The sequence below is a fragment of the Atractosteus spatula genome, unplaced genomic scaffold, assembly GCF_055471065.1.
Source record: "Atractosteus spatula isolate fAtrSpa1 unplaced genomic scaffold, fAtrSpa1.hap1 Scaffold_9, whole genome shotgun sequence".
Taxonomy (NCBI): Eukaryota; Metazoa; Chordata; class Actinopteri; order Semionotiformes; family Lepisosteidae; genus Atractosteus; species Atractosteus spatula.
In genome coordinates, this window is record NW_028296923.1 from 525,246 (window position 1) to 530,298 (window position 5,053).

General features: G+C 42.9%; 1 non-coding gene across 1 annotated transcript; it reads right to left on the bottom strand.

The window, feature by feature from the left end:
- Nucleotides 1–1,242: 1,242 nt before the first annotated feature.
- trnal-uag (transfer RNA leucine (anticodon UAG)) lies at nt 1,243–1,325 on the bottom strand. The gene has a single exon. It is a non-coding gene; the product is annotated as a tRNA-Leu (tRNA).
- Between the last annotated feature and the right edge of the window lie 3,728 nt (nt 1,326–5,053).

Below are 5,053 nucleotides of genomic sequence, written 5' to 3' on the forward strand. Positions count from 1 at the left end.
CGAGACCAGCCATATACTGTATGTTTATGTTCCAAAATTAATATCGTTTATGGCCTTCACACGCTTTACAGTATGCTCCTATTCTTTTTATGCTCAGCTACTAAGATTTCCCTTCAGTGGTAAAATTTCATATAAATATTCAATACTTAAACAGGCACAGTGAAGACATTAAATATACATATACATACTGTATACAGTACAGTTTGCATACAGTAATATGTTTATGTTCCTAAATCAATATCTTTTATGAGCATGTGAAAGGCATGGTGAATCGGAGATTCTCAAAAATTACTGTACTTTGCATGATTGGAAACAAATGCGTGATTGTGAAATGCTGTGGTGTTACTTTTACAAAGACGGTCAACAAAAAAAAGAATGTGGACCAGGGCAATACTTTGAGTTTACAGTTTGTCCAAGGTCATTCATTATTAATACTATTAGTAATATCTTCAGTTAAGACTTTGATGGAGACAGCTCAAACATGAGAGGTTGTACTTTATTAGCTCCACCTTGCGGAAATTCTGGATACTATTATTTAACTTGCGGTACCACGTGGTATCATGCGGCACTATGCGAGAATTTACAGTATTAATACAGTAACTTGCGGTACACTGCGTCAAGCGCACCACAAAATAATGCGGTATCGCCCGCTTGTTTTGAATGGCTGCATCTGTATTATTCTGCATCCACGAACGACATTTCGCACCTGGAAGCAGATAATGACTCTCTATGTGTTCGCATGTCTTGTGGCCTACTCTTAGCCTTTGAAAACTCAATTAATAAAGCTGAAAGAACCGACTCCATAGGTCTACCTAGTGGACGAGGACGAGCAGCGGCGATAGCAGAGAAGGAGTGAGGATGGTGCAGATGGAAACTCATTTTTACGCGCTCCTCTGGAAGGAATGCAAATAAAAGCCTAAACCCGAAAACAGTAGTGGCCGTAAGAGGAAATACCTCCTAGTGGCACACTAGTGCTCCTCGTTAGTATAGTGGTGATTATCCCTGCCTGTCTTGTGAGAAACCAGGGTTTGATTCCCCGACGTGGAAACAATGTAGCTTTTGTCCAATCAGATTCCAATGTGTGGGATCTTACGTAATTTCCCTTCTCCGTCATTTTCTGAGCCCTATTCCAAAGGGGCATCCTGTCCACTCCACAATGCTTTTCGAAAACCTTCCTGTGTGTTTGATTAGTGTTGATTTGTTTTGAAAAAGCTCGAAGAAAGGAAGACTGATCTAGCTCTATATCAGGAGTGGGATTTCAACCCACACCTCCAGGGAAGACTGCAACCTAAAAGCAGCGCCTTACACCACTCGGCCATCCTGACATGTGCCGCCGGCCCCAACCGGTCCGATGAGCCACCGCGATCCTACTGCGTTCCTCGATCATTGCACTGTTATTAAATTTACATGGAGTGACAGTAGTACTGAAATCTTTTTGAAGATGTGAAGTTTTCACACATCCAAGTCTTTCCTTCATTAATGCATTTAACTAAAGTGATAATAGAAGAGTTGTTGTTTGGTGTAAACGAAATGTATATTTGAGTGTCATCGGCATATGAATGAAAGTTCATATTATGTTTTCGTATTATCCTACCTAGCAGCAGCATGTAGAGAGAGAGCAATATTGGTCCCGGCACTGATCCCTCTGGTACCCCAAACTGAACTGGTGACGTTGATGAAGCAGTATAATTATTAGATATTTGAACATAATGAAAACGATTAGTTAAATATGAAGTAAACCACTTAAGGACGGTTCCAGATAAGCCAACCTCAAACTCAAGCCTGTGTAACAAAACAGAGTGGTCAACCGTGTCAAAGGCAGCACTAAGATCTAGAAGCACAAGCACTGTTGCATTCCCCGCATCAGTAGCTAACAGAATATCATTTACGACTCTTGTTAATACAGTTTCAGTGCTGTGGCCTGGGCAGAAACCAGACTGAAATTTCTCAAGTATATTATTTGAATCCAGATACGATTGAAGTTGGGTCACAACTATTCTCTCAAGACTTTTAGATTGAAATGGGACGTTTGAGACAGGCCTGTAGTTGTTAAGAACTTGTGGATCCAAATTTGACTTCTTAAGGAGCGGTCTAACAACCGCTACCTTAAATCGATCAGGTACAATGCCTGACACAAGGGATGCGTTCATCATACTAATTATAGGTCCTGCCAGTCCTTCGAGGGAATCGTTGACTAGCTGAGTGGGGATGGGATCTAGCAAAAAGGTGGTTGACTTTGTCTTAATAATTAATTTCTGGAGTTCTTGTTCATCGTCTTTATCTTTATTGAACAAGTACAGTATCTTTATTGAACAGATGGTTTAAACAATCAAGGTCATTGATGGAAAAATATGTGAACCCCTCGGATAATGACATCTTGAAAGGAGGGTAATTGGAGTCGGTTATTCCAATCGATGAGTCAGCTGATGAGTCAATTCAGGTGTGGGTTTGACCTGCCCTGCCGCAATAAAAATCACACAATCCTGGATAGCTGCTCTTCACATCAGAATTCTGTTGACGTACAATATGGCCCGATCAAAAGAGATTTCAGAGGACCCCGGAAGAAGAGTTGTTGAAGGTCATAAGACTGGAAAGGGTTACGAAAGGTTTTCTAAAGACTTGGGCCTCCATCAGTCCACAGTCAGGTAGATGTCAGCACCGTTGCTACTCTCCCTAGGGGTGGGTGTCCTACAAAGATCAGTGCAAGGACACGCTGTACAGTCCTCAAACAGATGACAGAGAACCCCATGACAGCTAAGGATCTGCAGGCATCTCTTGCACGTGGTAACGTCTGTGTTCATGAGTCCACCATAAGAAAAAATCTGAACAGGAGTGGTGATCATGGGAGGTCACCACGGAGGAAACCACTGCTCCCTTCAAAAAATAAAACACCACTGCCCCTCTCAAGTTTGCTAAAGACCACATGGATGTTCCACAGCAACTCCTGGAACAATGTTCTGTGGACAGATGTGACAAAAGTTGAACTTGTTGGTAAATGTGCACAGCGTTATGTTTGGAGATAACAAAACACTGCATACCAACTCCAAAACCTCATCCCAACTGTGAAGCATGACGGAGGCTGTATGGCTTGCAATCATCAAGGGACCGATGAATTCCAAGTTGTATCAGGAAATTCTACAGCAGAATGTCAGGGTGTCTGTCTGTGATCTAAAACTCGAAAGACGCTGGGTCATGCAACATGACAAAAACAAAGGAGTACATCAAAAACAGATTGACTGAAACAGAAGAAATTCTGTATTTTGGGATGGCCAAGTAAGAGTCCTGACCCCAATCCCATTGAAGTGCTGTGGTGTGATCTGAAGCAGGCCATTCAGCGCAAGACATCCCAAAAAGATACATGAACTGAAACAGTTTTGCATAGAGGAATAGGCCAAAATACCTCCTAACCGCTGCTCAGGTCTGATCAGCCGCTACAGAAAGTGTGTATTGAGGTTTTTGTCAATAAAGGAGGTTCCACTAGCTCCTTATTATAAGGGTTCACATACTTTTTCCATCAATGACCTTGATTGTTGAAACCATTTGTTCAGTAAAGAAACAGCAATGTAAAATGTTGGGCATGTATTGTTTGTTAAATCAGACTATCTTTCTTAATTATTATGACTTACATGTAGATAAAGATTAGATCACGTTAGGAGCCATTCATGCAGAAACCCACATCATTCCCGAGGGTTGTTTACAAAGGTTTTTCTCACAACTGTATGTGAGAAAAAAGTTGAGATACTCACTGAGGAAGGTGGGGTTGTAGCTTTGCAAATGGCAAGGACATTTGTACACTCATAATGGGACAGGAGCACTCTAGAAAGAACTCAAACCCACAATCCCTGGCTTAGAAGGCCAGTGCCTTATCCATTAGGCCACTGAAGCATGCTGGCTAAGGTCGATCACGCTGATGAAAAGACAGTTTATTTTTTTTCTTTGCTATTTTACAGCGATCCGCGAAATTAGGGAAGCTAGGCAGCAGAAGGACCGGCATCCAATCACGGTGGTACACACACACACGCTCTCACTCATCTGAGCTACAGGGTAACCAAGATGATCTCAGATGCGCCGAGCTGCTACGGAGCATATTGAATTGATCGACGGTGAATTGTCTCTCAGACAGGCTTTTCACCTCTGAGCTCCCTGACTGACAGTGATCAGCTAGGTAGTGAAACAGTCAGCTGCTTCTAAGCCTTAAACAGCTGCATCTGAGCGCTTCCACAGAGAGATGATTTGAAAGCCGAACATCGCCCATTTGGGACACCTTACCATCACTAGTTTAAGAGACTCTTAAGGTCTTGCAGAGGTGCCTGTCTAATAGCATGCGCTTTGCAAGGTATAGGTGTTTAGGCTGAGGTGGAATGCCTGTTAATAAAGTCTTTTTCTAAAGGGGCCTCGCACTCTTTTCCAAGCGGAGGACCCCATCCCCACTGAGCGTCACGATGTAGTCATGTCCTAGGACATCACCTGTTAGTCTCCATTTGTCTGCCACCAACACTTCAGGTTATGGGGTCACAACCGCAACCCAGAACAGAGGAGCCATTGGCGTTCTCGCTGTATAGACTGCTCTGAAGGTGGGGCGCTTGAATCTCGCTGTTGGAGGCCGTCTGAAACTGACCCAAGCCTTTCCCTTGAATTAAATGTAAATAAGAAATTAACCCCAGATGCACATGGAATCAATCACGTGTTTCCTTTGAGCCATTTCAAAGACTGCTCAAGAGTTTACCTTGCACAGATGCGCAAAGATTAATGATGGGGGTGCACGCTTCAAGGCGCCTTACAACTGTAGGGACTGATTAGAGACAATTCGTTGCGTGTGTTCGTTTCCATATATGCCCCATGTTGCAGTGGTAGGATGAAGCCAAATACTGCTTGGACACGTAATGGCATTCTATTCAACTGTAGGACTTGAGGGTTTTTTGTGCTTTGTTCTGTTTTCGTTGACATCGCATTCGTAAGAGCGTAAAAAAAAGGCAATTCCAGCATCTAACACTAATAAAAGGCTATTCCAACTGCAGTACTGCGCACACAATTCTCCGTTATTATTACGTCC